We start from the raw sequence: 16,957 nt of genomic DNA on the forward strand, positions 1-16,957 counted from the left end.
TTGAGGGAGGACATGAAGAAGACATGGGCTGAACATAAAGAAGAAATAGAAAAACTGAAAAAACAAATCACAGAGCTTATGGAAGTGAAGGATAAAGTAGAAAAGATGGAAAAAAACAATGGGTACCTACAATGATAGATTTAAAGAGACAGAAGATAGAATTAGTGATTTGGAGGATGGAACATCTGAATTCCAAAAAGAAACAGAAACTATCAGGAAAAGAATGGAAAAATTTGAACAGGGGATTAGGGAACTGAAGGACAATATGAAGCGCACAAATATACGTGTTGTGGGTGTCCCAGAAGGAGAAGAGAGGGAAAAGGAGGAGAAAAACTAATGGAAGAAATTATCACTGAAAATTTCCCAACTCTTATGAAAGACCTAAAATTACAGATCCAAGAAGTGCAGCACACCCCAAAGAGATTAGACCCAAATAGGCGTTCTCCAAGACACTTACTAGTTAGAATGTCAGAGGTCAAAGAGAAAGAGAGGATCTTGAAAGCAGCAAGAGAAAAACAATCCATCACATACAAGGGAAACCCAATAAGACTATGTGTAGATTTCTCAGCAGAAACCATGGAAGCTAGAAGACAGTGGGATGATATATTTAAATTACTAAAAGAGAAAAACTGCCAACCAAGACTTCTATATCCAGCAAAATTGTCCTTCAAAAATGAGGGAGAAATTAAAACATTCTCAGACAAAAAGTCACTGAGAGAATTTGTGACCAAGAGACCAGCTCTACAAGAAATACTAAAGGGAGCACTAGAGTCAGATACGAAAAGATAGAAGAGAGAGGTATGGAGAAGAGTGTAGAAAGAAGGAAAGTCATATATGATATATATAATACAAAAGGCAAAATGGTAGAGGAAAATATTATCCAAACAGTAATAACACTAAATGTTAATGGACTGAATTCCCCAATCAAAAGACACAGACTGGCAGAATGGATTAAAAAACAGGATCCTTCTACATGCTGTCTACAGGAAACACATCTTAGACCCAAAGATAAATATAGGTTGAAAGTGAAAGGTTGGGAAAAGATATTTCATGCAAACAACAACCAGAAAAGAGCAGGAGTGGCTATACTAATATCCAACAAATTAGACTTCAAATGTAAAACAGTTAAAAGAGACAAAGAAGGACACTATAGGCTAATAAAAGGAAAAATTAAACAAGAAGACATAACAATCATAAACATTTATGCAATGAACCAGAATGCCCCAAAATACGTGAGCAATACACTGCAAATACTGAAAAGGGAAATAGACACATATACCATAATAGTTGGAGACTCAATTCACCACTCTCATCAATGGACAGAACATCTAAACAGAGGAGCAATAAAGAAATAGAGAATCTGAATATTAATATAAATAAGCTAGACTTAACAGACATTTATAGGACATTACATCCCACAACAGCAGGATACACCTTTTTCTCAAGTGATCATGGATCATTCTCAAAGATAGACCATATGCTGGGTCACAAAGCAAGTCTTAACAAATTTAAAAAGATTGAAATCACACACAACACTTTCTTGGATCATAAAGGAATGAAGTTGGAAATCAATAATAGGCAGAGTGCAAGAAAATTCACAAATACATGGAGGCTCAACAACACACTCTTAAACAACCAGTGGGTCAAGGAAGAAGTTGCAAGAGAAATTAGTAAATACCTCGAGGCGAATGAAAATGAAAACACAACATATCAAAACTTATGGGACACAGCAAAGGCAGTGCTAAGAGGGAAATTTATTGCCCTAAATGCCTATATCAGAAAAGAAGAAAAGACAAAAATGCAGGAATTAACTGTCCACTTGGAAGAACTGGGGAAAGAACAGCAAACGAATCCCAAAGCAAGCAAAAGGAAAGAAATAACAAAGATTAGAGCAGAATTAAATGAAATTGGAAACATGAAAACAATAGAGAAAATAAATAAGACCAGAAGTTGGTTCTATGAGAAAATCAACAAGATTGATGGGCCCTTAGCAAGATTGACAAAAAGAAGAAGAGAGAGGATGCAAATAAATAAGATCAGAAATGGAAGAGGAGACATAACTACTGACCTCACAGAAATAAAGGAGGTAATAACAGGATACTATGAACAACTTTACGCTAATAAATACAACAATTTAGATGAAATGGACGGGTTCCTGGAAAGACATGAACAACCAACTTTGACTCAAGAAGAAATAAATGACCTCAACAAACCAATCACAAGTAAAGAAATTGAATCAGTCATTCAAAAGCTTCCTAAAAGGAAAAGTCCAGGACCAGATGGCTTCACATGTGAATTCTATCAAACATTCCAGAAAGAATTAGTACCAACTCTCCTCAAACTCTTCAAAAAAATCGAAGTGAAGGGAAAACTACCTAATTCATTCTATGAAGCCAACATCACCCTCATACCAAAACCAGGCAAAGATATTACAAAAAAAGAAAACTACAGACCAATCTCTCTAATGAATATAGATGCAAAAATTCTCAATAAAATTCTAGCAAATCGTATTCAAAAACACATTAAAAGAATTTTACATCATGACCAAGTAGGATTCATCCCAGGTATTCAAGGATGGTTCAACATAAGAAAATCAATTAATGTAATACAACATATCAACAAACAAAGCAGAAAAATCACATGATCATCTCAATTGATGCAGAGAAGGCATTTGACAAGATTCAACATCCTTTCCTGTTGAAAACACTTCAAAAGATAGGAATACAAGGGAACTTCCTTAAAATGATAGAGGGAATATATGAAAAACCCACAGCTAATATCATCCTCAATGGGGAAAAATTGAAAACTTTCCCCCTAAGATCAGGAACAAGACAAGGATGCCCACTATCACCACTCTTATTCAACATTGTGCTGGAGGTACTAGCCAGAGCAATTAGACAAGAAAAAGAAATACAAGGCATCAAAATTGGAAAGGAAGAAGTAAAACTATCACTGTTTGCAGACGATATGATACTATACGTTGAAAACCCAGAAAAATCCACAACAAAACTACTAGAGCTAATAAATGAGTACAGCAAAGTAGCAGGTTACAAGATCAACATTCAAAAATCTGTAGCATTTCTATACACTAGTGTGCTGGTTTGAAAGGATATATGCCCCCTAAGAAAAGCCATGTTTTGATATAAATCCCATTTCTTAAAGGTAGAATAATCTCTATTCACTATTGTATGTTTGAAACTGTAATGAGATCATCTCCCTGGTTTATGTGATTTAGTTAAGAATGGTTGTTAAACTGGATTAGGTGACGACATGTCTCCACCCATTTGAGTGGGTCTTTATTAGTTTCTGAAGTCCTATAAAAGAGGAAACATTTTGGAGAATGAGAGATTCAGAGAGAGCAGAGAATGCTGCAACACTACAAAGCAGAGAGTCCACCAGCCAGCGACCTTTGGAGATGAAGAAGAAAGACGCCTCCCGGGGAGCTTCATGAAATAGGAAGCCAGGAGGAAAGCCAGCAGATGACGCCGTGTTCACCATGTGCCCTTCCAGCTGAGAGATAAGCCCTGATTGTGTTCACCATGTGCCTTCTCAATTGAAAGAGAAACCCTGAACTTCACCGGCCTTCTTGAACCAAGGTATCTTTCCCTAGATTCCTTTGATTGGACATTTCTTTAGACATGTTTTAATTGGGACATTTTCTTGGCCTTAGAACTGTAAACTTGCAACTCATTAAATTCTCCCTTTTAAAAGCCATTCCGTTTCTGCTGTATTGCATTCCAGCAGCTAGCAAACTAGAACAACTAGTAATGAACACGCTGAGGGGGAAATCAAGAAACAAATCCCATTTACAATTGCAACTAAAAGAATAAAATACCTAGGAATAAATTTAACTAAAGAGACAAAAAACCTATATAAAGAAAACTACAAAAAACTGTTAAACGAAATCACAGAAGACCTAAATAGATGGAAGAGCATACCGTGTTCATGGATTGGAAGACTAAATATAGTTAAGATGTCAATCCTACCTAAATTGATTTACAGATTCAATGCAATACCAATCAAAATCCCTACAACTTATTTTTCAGAAATAGAAAAACCAATAAGCAAATTTATCTGGAAGGGCAGGGTGCCCCAAATTGCTAAAAACACCTTGAGGAAAAAAAAGGAAGCTGGAGGTCTCGCGCTGCCTGACTTTAAGGCATATTATGAAGCCACAGTGGTCAAAACAGCATGGTATTGGCATAAAGATAGATATATCGACCAATGGAATTGAATAGAGTGTTCAGATATAGACCCTCTCATCTATGGACATTTGATCTTTGATAAGGCAGTCAAGCCAACTCACCTGGGACAGAACAGTCTCTTCAATAAATGGTGCCTAGAGAACTGGATATCCATATGCAAAAGAATAAAAGAAGACCCATCTCTCACACCCTATACAAAAGTTAACTCAAAATGGATCAAAGATCTAAACATTAGGTCTAAGACCATAAAACAGTTAGAGGAAAATGTTGGGAGATATCTTATGAAACTTACAATTGGAGGCGGTTTTATGGACCTTAAACCTAAAGCAAGAGCACTGAAGAAAGAAATAAATAAATGGGAGCTCCTCAAAATTAAACACTTTTGTGCATCAAAGAACTTCATCAAGAAAGTAGAAAGACAGCCTACACAATGGGAGACAATATTTGGAAATGACATATCAGATAAAGGTCTAGTATCCAGAATTTATAAAGAGATGGTTCAACTCAACAACAAAAAGACAGCCAACCCAATTACAAAATGGGAAAAAGACTTGAACAGAGACCTCTCAGAAGAGGAAATACAAATGGCCAAAAGGTACATGAAGAGATGCTCAATGTCCCTGGCCATTAGAGAAATGCAAATCAAAACCACAATGAGATATCATCTCACACCCACCAGAATGGCCATTATCAACAAAACAGAAAATGACAAGTGCTGGAGAGGATGCGGAGAAAGAGGCACTCTTATCCACTGTTGGTGGGAATGTCAAATGGTGCAACCACTGTGGAAGGCAGTTTGGCAGTTTCTCAAAAAGCTGAATATAGAATTGCCATATGACCCAGCAATACCATTGCTAGGTATCTACTCAAAGGTCTTAAGGGCAAAGACACAAACGGACATTTGCACACCAATGTTTATAGCAGCGTTATTTACAATTGCAAAGAGATGGAAACAGCCAAAATATCCATCAGCAGAAGAATGGCTAAACAAACTGTGGTATATACATACGATGGAATATTATGCAGCTTTAAGACAGGATAAACTGATGAAGCATGTAATAACATGGATGGATCTAGAGAACATTATGCTGAGTGAGTCTAGCCAAAAACTAAAGGACAAATACTGTATGGTCCCACTGATGTGAACCAACATTCGAGAATAAACTTGGAATATGTCATTGGTAACAGAGTCCAGCAGGAGTTAGAAACAGGGTAAGATAATGGGTAATTGGAGCTGAAGGGATACAGACTGTGCAACAGGACTAGATACAAAAACTCAAAAACGGACAGCACAATAATACCTAATTGTAAAGTAATCATGTTAAAACACTGAATGAAGCTGCATCTGAGCTATAGGTTTTTGTTTTTTTTTTTACTATTATTATTACTTTTATTTTTTTTCTCTATATTAACATTCTATATCTTTTTCTGTTGTGTTGCTAGTTCTTCTAAACCGATGCAAATGTACTAAGAAACGATGATCATGCATCTATGTGATGATGTTAAGAATTACTGATTGCATATGTAGAATGGTATGATTTCTAAATTTTGGGTTAATTTATTTTTTCCGTTAATTAATTTAAAAAAAAGCAGACACCTGTAAGGTTGCAATGTCAGTTTATGTTGTAAATCTGCTACTCTAACAGTGAGACTTTGAGTCTGATTTTCAGGGATTTCAAGTCTGTGGCTACAGGAAATAAGATTTTCCTTCATAGAAACTTTTGCATCTTTAATACAGCACATAAGCTGCAAATTCAAAGACTTCAGCTCATCCCTTTCCCTAATCTCTGTATACAACGTGTCTAACTATAACCAGCCAATATCATTATACCTCTGAATTCCACAAAACTCCAAAAAGGTGTCAAAGACATTCTCACTTAGAGCCTTGCCTCATATAAACGTACAATTAGCAGAATCTAATGGTGATGCTTTGAGTATTTTTTTTGCCAACTCACTCCATTGACTGTCAGTGTCATCTTGATTATTGGAAACAGAGTCATTAGTGCTTCTGAGTCTAGTCAGAGCAGAAAACCAACTAAAAACCTATTTTTGAGATTCAGTTTCTTAAGAACCACTCCTAGTACTAAGATGTATTAGTCAGAGTTCTCTAGAGAAACAGAACCGAAAGAGTATATTTGTAAATACAAGATTAATAAAAGTGCCTCATGTGATTGTGGGGATGTAAGAGTTAAAAATCTGTAGGGCAGAGACTTCCGGAGAAGATGGCAGCTTAGTAAGACACGCGGGTCTTAGTTCCTCCTCCAGAAAAGCAACTAAAGAAACAGAAACAATATGAAACAGCTCCCGGAGTCACGACAGAGACCAAAAAGACAGCGTACCCCATTCTGGAACAGCTGAACGGGCAGGGAGAATCTGCTGCGGTGAGATACCCGAGGGGCACACGTTTTCCTGGCCGGGGCGGCTGGTGACTAGGGTCCCCTCCACGCACGTGGTTCCCCGGTCTGACTGGGAACGTTGGATAGCGGGGCCCTCCCGTCACGCTTGGCGTTTCGGGCCAGCTGGGCAATTAGGACCGACACTCTCCCAAGCCGCGGCGGCCAGCGACCCCCGCCTCCACGCGCGGTTTCCCGGGCCGATTGCCGTGCAGACAGACGAGCGCCACGAGCGCCACCTACTGGGCAGGAAAAGAAAAACAGAGCCCAGAGATTCACAGAAAAAGCTTTCAACCAGCTGGGTCCCACACCCAGGGAAATCTGATCAAATGCCCAGACACCAGCAGAAAATAATGGATGATGCTCGGAAAATTGAAGATATGGCCCAGTCAAAGGAACAAACCAATAGTTCAAATGAGATACAGGAGCTGAGACAACTAATGCTGAATATACGAACAGAAATGGAAAAACTCTTCAAAAACCAAATCAATAAATTGAGGGAGGACATGAAGAAGACATGGGCTGAACAAAAAGAAGAAATAGAAAATCTGAAAAAACAAATCACAGAACTTATGGGAGTGAAGGACAAAAAAGAAAAAATGGAAAAAACAATGGATACCTACAATGGTAGATCTAAAGAGACAGAAGCTACAATTAGTGAACTGGAGGATGGAACATCTGAATTCCAAAAAGAAACAGAAACTATAGGGAAAAGAATGGAAAAACTTGAGCAGGGGATCAGGGAACTGAATGACAATATGAAGCGCACAAATATACGTGTTGTGGGTGTCCCAGAAGGAGAAGAGAAGGGAAAAGGAGGAGAAAAACTAATGGAAGAAATTATCACTGAAAATTTCCCAACTCTTATGAAAGACCTAAAATTACAGATCCAAGAAGTGCAGCACACCCCAAAGAGAATAGACCCAAATAGGCGTTCTCCAAGACATTTGCTAGTTAGAATGTCAGAGGTCAAAGAGAAAGAGAGGATCTTGAAAGCAGCAAGAGAAAAACAATCTGTCACATACAAGGGAAACCCAATAAGACTATGTGTAGATTTCTCAGCAGAAACCATGGAAGCTAGAAGACAGTGGGATGATATATTTAAATTACTAAAAGAGAAAAACTGCCAACCAAGACTCCTATATCCAGCAAAATTCTCCTTCAAAAATGAAGGAGAAATTAAAACATTTATAGACAAAAAGTCACTGAGAGAATTTGTGACCAAGAGACCAGCTCTGCAAGAAATACTAAAGGGAGCACTAGAGTTAGATACAAAAAGACAGAAGAGAGAGGTATGGAGTAAAGTGTAGAAAGAAGGAAAATCAGATATGATATATATAATACAAAAGCCAAAATGGTAGAGGAAAATATTATCCAAACAGTAATAATACTAAAAGTTAATGGACTGAATTTCCCAATCAAAAGACGTAGAATGGCAGAATGGATTACGACCCAGCAATATCACTGCTAGGTATCTACTCAAGGGACTTAAGGGCAAAGACACAGACGGACATTTGCACACCAGTGTTTATAGCAGCATTATCTACAATTGCAAAGAGATGGAAACAGCCAAAATGTTCATCAACAGACGGGTGGCTAAACAAACTGTGGCGTATACCTACGATGGAATATTATGCAGCTTTAAGACAGACTAAACTTATGAAGCATGTAATAACATGGATGGACCTAGAGAACATTATGCTGAGTGAGTCTAGCCCAAAACTAAAGGACAAATACTGTAAGATCCCACTGATGTGAACCGACATTCGAGAATCAGCTTGGAATATATCATTGGTAACAGAGACCAGCAGGAGTTAGAAACAGGGTAAGATAATGGGTAATTGGAGCTGAAGGGATACAGACTGTGCAACAGGACTAGATACAAAAACTCAAAAATGGACAGCACAATAATACCTAAGTGTAATGTAACTAGGTTGGAACACTGAATGAAGCTGCACCTGAAATATGGTTTTTTGTTTGTTTGTTTGTGTGTTTGTATCTTTTGTTTTTGTTTTTTTCTTTTTCCTTTTTATATATATATATTATTAGTATTATTATTTTAATTCTCTTCTCTATATTAACATTCTATATCTTTTTCTGCTGTTTTGCTAGTTCTTTTCCTAAATCGATGCAAATGTACTAAGAAATGATGATCATACATCTATGTGATGATACTAAGAATTACTGAGTGCATTTGTAGAATGGAATGATTTCTAAATGTTGTGTTAATTTCTTTTCTTTTTTTTGATTAATAAAAAAATTAAAAAAAAAATCTGTAGGGCAGGGCACAAGCTGATAGGTTCAAGTGAAGATCCTCAACAAGCTCTGAGAAGAGGTTAACTGGCTTAAGTGGAAAGAGAAATTGTCTCTTTTGAATTCTCATTAAAAGCCTTTGGGTGATTAGATTAAGTGTCACTCATTGCAGAAGACATTCCCTGTAGCTCACTGCAGCTGTAATAAGCCAGGGATGCAACAATTGTGTCTATGATTTAAGTCCATGAAATGTTCTCACAACAACAGATAAACCAGTGCTTGCTTGACCACACAACTGGGAACCATCTACTGGCCAAGCTGACACATGGACCTGAACTCACAACTCTTATCTGATAAGTGGTTTCCAAACATTGTTTCTCATTGCATAGGCTACCTTTGTACTTTCCTGACAAATTTTTTCAATGTGCGTGTTTAATTTTGAGAGATCTCATTTATCTATTTCTTTTTTCATTGCTTGTGCTCTGGGTGTAACATCTAGGAAATCATTTCCTATCACAAGATTTATAAGATATTTCCTTACATTTTCTTCTAACAGTTTTATGGTCTTGACTCTAATGTTTAGGCTTTTAATTCACTTTGAGTTAATTTTTGTATAGGGTGTGAGACATGGATCTTTTTTCATTCTTTTGCTTATGGATATCCAGTTCTTCAAACACCATTTATTGAGGAGGCTCTTATGTCCCAGGTGGGTAGGCTTCATAGCCTTGTCAAAGATCAATTGTCCATAGATGAGGGGGTCTATTTCTGAATACTCAATTCAATTCCATAGGTAATATATCTATTGTTATGCCAGTACCATGTTGTTTTGACTACTGAAACTTTATAATATGCCTTGAAGTCTGGTAGTGTGAGACCTTCAACTCAATTTTTCTTTCTCAAGATACTTTTAGCCATTCAGGCCACTCAACCCTTCCAAATAGATTTAGTTATTGGTTTTTCTATTTCTGCAAGGTAAGTTGTTGGGATTTTAATTGTTATTACATTGAATCTATAAATCCATTTTGGTAGAATTGACCTCTTGACCATATTTAAATTTCTAATCCATGAACACGATATGCATTCCCATTTATTTAGGTTTTACATGATTTCTTTTAGCAATTTCTCAAGGTTTTCTGTTTATAGGTTTTTGTATCCTTGTTTAAATTTTTTCCTAAATATTTTGTTCTTTTGGTTGCTATTGTTAATGGAATGTTTTCTTGATTTCCTTCTCACATTGCTCTTTACTAGTGTATACAGACACTACTGATTTTTGAGTGTTGTTCTTGTACTCTTCCACTTTGCTGTACTCATTTATTAGCTCTAGTTGCTTTGCTGTGGCTATTTCTGGGTTGATTTTTTTTCTTTTTACGTATAGTATCATATCATCTGCAAAAAGTTAAAGATTTACGTCTTACTTTCCTATTTGGATACTTTTCATTTCTTTTACTTTTCTAATTGCTCTGGCTAGAAATTCCAGCACAGTGTTAAATAACCGTGGTGGCAGTGGGCTTCCTTACCCTGTTCCATATCTTAAAGGGAAAGATTTTAGTCATTCCCACTGAGGATGATGTTAGCTGTGGGTTTTTCATATATTCCCTTTATCTTGTTGAGAGATGTTGAATTTTGTCAAATGCCTTTCTGCATCCATCAAGATGATTCTGTGGTTTTTCTGCTTTGACTTTTTGATATGTTTAATACTAATTGATTTTCTTGTGTTGAACCAGCTTGCATACCTGGAATAAATCCCACATGATCATGGTGTATAATTCTTTTTGCAAGTATTTTGTGGCAGATTTCTGCAACTATATTCATTAAAGGAATTGGTCTGTAATTTTTTTTTGTAGTATTCTTGTCTGGCTTTGGTATTAGGATGATTTTGACTTCATGGAATGAATTAGGTAGCTTTCTATACTCTCCAGTTTTGTTTTGTTTTTTTGAAGAATTTGAGCAGGATTGGTACTAGTTCCTTCTTAAATGCTTGGTAGAATTCACATCTGAAGCCACTTGGTACTGGACTCTTCTTTTGAGGGGATCTTCTTTATGACTGATTGAGTCTCTTTACTTGTGATTGGTTTGTTGGGGTCATCTACTTCTCCTCAACCTCCTCAATATTGGTTGGTCACACCTTTCTAGGAAGTTGTCTGTTTCATCTAGTTTATTAGCACATAGTTGCTCATAGTATCCTCTCATTACCTCCTTTATTTCTGTATTGTCAATGGTTATATTCCCTCTTCCATTTATTTTTTAATTTGCATATTTTCTCTTTTTTTTCAGCCTAGCTAAAGGTTCATTGATTTTTTTTTTATTTTTCTCAAAGAACCAACTTCTAGTTTTGTTGATTTTCTCTATTGTTTTCATACTCTTAACTCCATTTATTTCTCTGTAATCTTTGACATTTCTTTCCTTTTGTTTGCTTTGGAGTTAATTTGTTGTTCTTTCTTTAATTCTTCCAGATGAACAGTTAATTCCTCAATATTTGCTTTTTCTTTTTTTAATTATAGACATTTATGGCAATAAATTTCCCCTTCAGCACTGCCTTTGCTGTATCTCAAACATTTTCATATGTTGTGCTTTCATTTTAATCTGCCTCAAGATATTTACTGATTTCTCTTGTAATTTCTTCCTTGACATACTGGTTACTTACAAGTGTATTGTTTAGCCTCCATATATTTGCATATTTTCTGGCCCTCTGCCTATTACTAATTTCCAACTTCATTCCATTATGATCTGATAAACTGTTTTGATAATTTCAACCTTTTTAAATTTATTGATGCTTTCTTTGCAACCAGCATATGGTCTATCTTTGAGAATGATCCATAAACACTTGAGGAAAATGTGCCTCCTGCTGTTGTGGGGTGTAATGTTCTGTACACATCTATTAAGCCTAGTTCATTTATCATGTTATTCCAAATCTCAGTTTCCTTATTGATCCTCTCCTGGATCTTGTATCCATTGATCACAATGGGGAATTGAAGTCTCCAAAAATTATGGAAAAGTTATCCACTTCTCCATTCAATGTTCTTAGTGTTTACCTCATGTATTTTGGAGCACTCTGCTTTGGTGCATAAATATTCATGAATGTTATGACATCTTTTAGAATTGTTCCTTTTGCTAATACATAGTGTCTTTCTTACCTCTTTTAATTGTGTTACTTTTGAAGTGTAATTTGATAGGTATTTGTATAGCTACTCTTGACCTTTTCTGCTTCTTGCTTGCATGAAATATCTTTTTCCAGCCTCTCATTTTCAATCTATTTTTGTCCTTGTGTCAAAAGGGAATCTTATGTAGATAGCATATATATGGATCCTCTTTTTTTAATCCATTCTGCCAGTCTATGTCTTTTGATTGGAGAATTTAATCCCTTGATATTTAATGTTATTATATAAGTGTGGTACTTCCTTAAGTCATTTTGTCTTTGGAATTTTTTTTCTCATAGGCAGGCACCAGGAATCAAACACAAATCTCTGGCATGGCAGGTGAGAACTCTGCCTGCTGAGCCACTGTAACCCACCCTGTCTTTGGATTTTATATATCATATCTAATTATTTTCTTTTTTAACCTTTGTTGATAGCCTTAATTTCTACACACTTCTCCAGGTTTCTCTTTTCCTCTTTTTTGGTAGCTTTCTCTTCAGTACTTCTTGTAGAGCCAGTCTCTTAGTCACAAATTCTCTCAGTGACTATTTGTGTGAAAATATTTTAACCTCCCCTCATTTTTTCTTTCTTTTCTTTTTGGATACATGGTTCATGAATCAAACCTGGGTCTCCTGCATGGGAGGTGAGCATTCTACCACTGAACTGTCTTCCCCACATTTTTATCTTTGACTTAGTTTTTAAACATTTTTTTATTGTATAATAAACATATATACAAAGCAAAGAAAGAAAAAAACTATAGTTGTCAAAGCATTCTTCAACAACTAGTTACAGGACAGATCCCAGAGTTTGTCATGGGCTACCATACCATCACCTTAGATTTTTCCTTCTAGCTGTTCCAGAACATAGGAGGCTAGAAGGAATAAATTTTTTTTTATCATCACAAAAGTGACCTGTTTTTTCTTTTTTGTGAAAAATAACATATATACATAAAAGCAAAAAATTTCAAAATACCACCCAAAATTAATTATAGAATAGATTTCAGAGTTTGTTACAGGTTACAATTAGACAGTTTTAGGTTTTTACTTCTAGCAGCTCTAGGATACTGCAGACTAAAAGAAATATCAGTTTAATGATTCAGAATTATATTCATTTTTTAAACCCAACTTTCTCTGTATATATCCACTCCCACCTTTGATCATTCCATCTCACTCTTTAGGGGCATTTGGGCTATGACCATTCAAGTTTTTCATGTTGGAAGGGGCTGTCAATAATACTGGGTAGGGAGATGGAACTAGCTGATGTTCCGGAGAGGCTGGGTCCTGTAGGTTTCTGGACTTATCTGGTCCAGGGACCCATCTGGAGGTTGTAGGTTTCTGGAAAGCTTCCCTAGTGCATGGACTTTGTAGAATCTTATATATTGTATTAGGTGTTATTTAGGGTTGGCTATAATGGTTTTGGTTGGGGGTTGGCAAGTTATGATGGGTAGTATTGTCTAACTGAAGCTTGTGTAACAGTGACTTCCAGAGTAGCCTTTCTTCTCTGAAATCTTTTAGCCACTGATACGGTATTAGTTACACTTCTTTTGTCCCTTTTGGTCTGGATGGAATTGTTGGTCACATGGTGCCAGGACTGGACTCATCCCAAGAAGTCATCTTCCATGCTGCCAGAGAGACTTTCACCCCTGGATGTCATATTCCATGTAGGAGGGACGGTAAGGATTTCACTTACAGAATTGGGCTTAAAGAGAATGTGGCCACATCGGAGCAACACAAGAGGCTCTCCAGAAGTAACTCCTAGGCATACCTGTAAGTAGGCTAAGTTTCTCTACTACCTACATAAACTTCACAAAAGTAAGCCACAAGATCAAGGGTTTGGATTATTGATTTGGGTGTCCCTAATATTTGACACAGTGTCAGGGGATTCCCTGATGGTAACGTTTAAGAGTTCCATATTTTCCTCCCATCTCTCAAGGGACTTTACCAATACATTTTGGTTATCTGCTTAATATATTCTTGGATGAATCCAGGTATTACATTAAGCTGTACATAATTAAAGGCCCTCATTCTTATTCTGGGCTCCCTATATTTCAATTGTTAAAATGAGCAATCCAGACAGGTTAAGGTAGATTATGTGCTACAGAAAATGTAGGAACTTGACAAAATAAAACTTTCTTCCTTTGTTCTCAAAGAGTAGATGTGGTTCTAAAATATAGACAATGTCTTCCTTACCCCTGTGTTCTGAATTACCTTAATCCTGACCTGATTGGCTTTGTACTTATTTCTAAATACCAAGTTATGGGTATATAAAACATCCTCTCAAAATCCAGAAATAATAATTACCACTCTGGACTAAATCTGTCTGCTATAAGAGCTTACAATCTATCCCATTTTCTTTTATGCATCTCCTAAAGGAGACCATACAATAACTGTTCTTTCATTTCTGTCTTATTTTGCTTCACCAAGTATCCCACAGATTTCATTCTCATCATTACATGCCTCATGAATATGGTCCTTTTTGTAGCAGCACGATATTCAATCATATGTATACACCATCATTAGCCAATCTACTTCTCAGTCAGTGCATCCTTCAGCCACCTATGCTCATCAGGCATCATGTATAATGCCTAAAATACACAGTCCATCAACACTCTCAATTTTAGATATTTTCATTGTTCTCAAGAGAAAAACAGTCAATAAACATACCTTCACCGAATAGGAAATCTAAACCTCCTCTTAACTCTTGTCCCTCCCCTCCCCATTGTTTACCTCTGTTGTTGCTGTGATTCCGCCCATGTTTTCTTGTTAAACATAGCCCATAGCATGCAACAGTAGTTTTCCTCCTGTACCCTGGGCTTAAACAATATGTGTACACAAACCATACCTTTGAAGTAGTTCTTGCAAGAATTTATTTATATTTCTGGCATTAATCAGTGGGCCACATAGGTCTATACAATTTCTTTAAATCTTATTCACCTTCAATATGGTAATTTTACTTATAGATCCCCTAGAGAACCACCTGCATTTCTATCTGTTCCCTTACATTTGAGTTCAACCACATTAGCTAACCATTCACCCATATCTAACTTCTATGTATTGCTAAGTCTCCTATATTCTGTATTATAAGCCTCTGATTTTACCTTTACCGTGGTCATAAAAGTGGAGTCATACAGTATCTATCCTTTGTGTCTGGATTATTTTACTCAGCATTATGTCCTCAGGGCTCATCCATCTTGTCACGTGCTTCAAGATGTCATGTTGTCTTATTGCTGCATAATATTCCAACATTTGTGTATACTACATTTTGTTAATCCACTCATCTGTTGATGGGCATTTGGATTGTTTCCATCTTTTGGCAATTGCAAATAATGATGCCATGAACATCAGTGTGCAAGTGTCTGTTTGTATCGCTGCTTTCAGCTCTTCTTGGTGTATACCAAGTAGTGGCATTACTGGGTCATAGGGCAACTCAATATTTAGTTTCCTAAGGAAGTACAAAACTGTCTTCCATAGCAGCTGTACCATTATACATACCCACCAGCAGTGCATAAGTGTCCCAGTTTCTCCACATCCTCTCCAACATTTGTATTTCCCTGTTTGTTTAATAGCAGCCATTATTCTAGGTATGAGGTGGTGTCTCATTTTCATCCTGACTTGAATTTCCCTTACAGCTAATGAAAATGAGCATCTTTCTATATGCATTTTTCCATCTGCATTTGCTTTTTGGAAAAATGCCTACTCATATCTTTAGGCCATTTTATAATTGGGTTGTTTGTTCTTCTGTTGTTGAGTTGTATGATTTCTTTCTGTATACAGGATATCAAATCTTTGCCTGATATACGATTTCCAAATATTATCTTCCATTGAGTTGGCTGCCTCTTCACCTTTTTGACAAGATCTTTTGAGGTGCAGAAGCATTTGATTTTGAGGAATTCCCACTTATTAATGTTCTCTTTTGTTGCTTGTGCTTTGAGTGTAAAGTTTAAGAAGCTACCTCTTATTAACTAGGTCTTGAAGATATTTCTCTACATTTTCTTCTAGAAGCTTTATGGTGCTGTTTCTTATATTTAGGTGTTTGATTCACTTTGAGTTAATATTTGCATAGTTGTAATGTAGGGGTCTTCTTTCATTTTCTGGCTATTGATTTCCAGTTCTCCCATGCCCATTTATTGAAAAGACTATTTTGTCCCAGCTCAGTAGACTTGCGGGCTTTGTCAAAAATCAGTTGACCATAGATTTGGTGGTCTATTTCTGCACTCTTGATTTAATTCCATTGGTCAGTACTTCTATCTTTGTACTAGTACCATGCTATTTGGGAGGGCAGGCATGGGCGGGTACTGGGAATTGAATCTGGATCTCCAGCATTGCAGGTGAGAATTCTGCCACTGAGCCACCATCACACTGCCAAGTACCATACTATTTTGACTACTGTGGCTTTATAATAAGTTTTAAAGTCAGGAAGTGTTAATCCTCCCACTTCATTCTCCTTTTAAGGATGCTTTTAGCTCTTCAGGGTCTTCTTCCTTTCCAGATGAATTTGATAACTAGCTTTTCCAAGTCTTCAAAGTAAGTTGCTGGAATTTTGATTGGTTCTATGTTGAATCTGTAGATCAATTTGGATAGAACTGGCATATTAACTGTATTTCACTTTCTTTCCATGACAGGAATCTAAACTTATTTAGGTCTTTAATTTCTTTTAGCAATGTTATATAGATTTCTGCATACAAGTCCTAGCTAAGAACATTCTACTCTTCAGTTAGGTCATTGCTTGTGTATAGAAACATTATTGATTTTTGCACATTAATTTTATATCCTGCCACCTTGCTGAATTTATTAGCTCAAGTAACTCTGTTGTAGATTTCTCAGAATTTCCCAAATATAGTATCATGTCATCAGCAAATAATGAAAGTTTTCCTTCTCCCTCTGCAATTTAGGTGACTTTTATTTCTTTGTCTTGTCTAATGCTCTGGCTAGAACTTCTAGTATGATGTTGAATAATAGTGGTGACAGAGAGC

Source organism: Tamandua tetradactyla, chromosome 17 (genome assembly GCF_023851605.1).
Source record: "Tamandua tetradactyla isolate mTamTet1 chromosome 17, mTamTet1.pri, whole genome shotgun sequence".
NCBI classification, from domain to species: domain Eukaryota; kingdom Metazoa; phylum Chordata; class Mammalia; order Pilosa; family Myrmecophagidae; genus Tamandua; species Tamandua tetradactyla.